This window comes from Lupinus angustifolius, chromosome LG09 (genome assembly GCF_001865875.1).
Source record: "Lupinus angustifolius cultivar Tanjil chromosome LG09, LupAngTanjil_v1.0, whole genome shotgun sequence".
NCBI lineage: Eukaryota > Viridiplantae > Streptophyta > Magnoliopsida > Fabales > Fabaceae > Lupinus > Lupinus angustifolius.
Window position 1 is genome coordinate 17167293 of NC_032017.1, and position 328 is coordinate 17167620.

The window sequence follows — 328 nt, forward strand, 5'->3', positions numbered from 1 at the left end:
GGATGGAAATCGTGAACGAGCTTTCGATAAAAAAGGATGGTCAAGAACATGTGATGTTGGACCGGATGGATGAAAGTGATGTATGATCATGATGAGGGAAAAGAAAAATGATTTAAAGTATTTTAGTAACGATTTTAAAAATATCGGAAACTAACAGATTTTTATTTTGGTAGTTACAAAGATTTCGGTGTTCGAACCTTGAAACCAATCCACCCTTAGTTGACGAGTTAAAGCACACTTCATTAAGGTGAGAGAGAACACATCGTGACATAGTGGTGTCCGAATATGACACCCGGATCTCCTAAATCATCTCAAAGGTTTTGGGGTT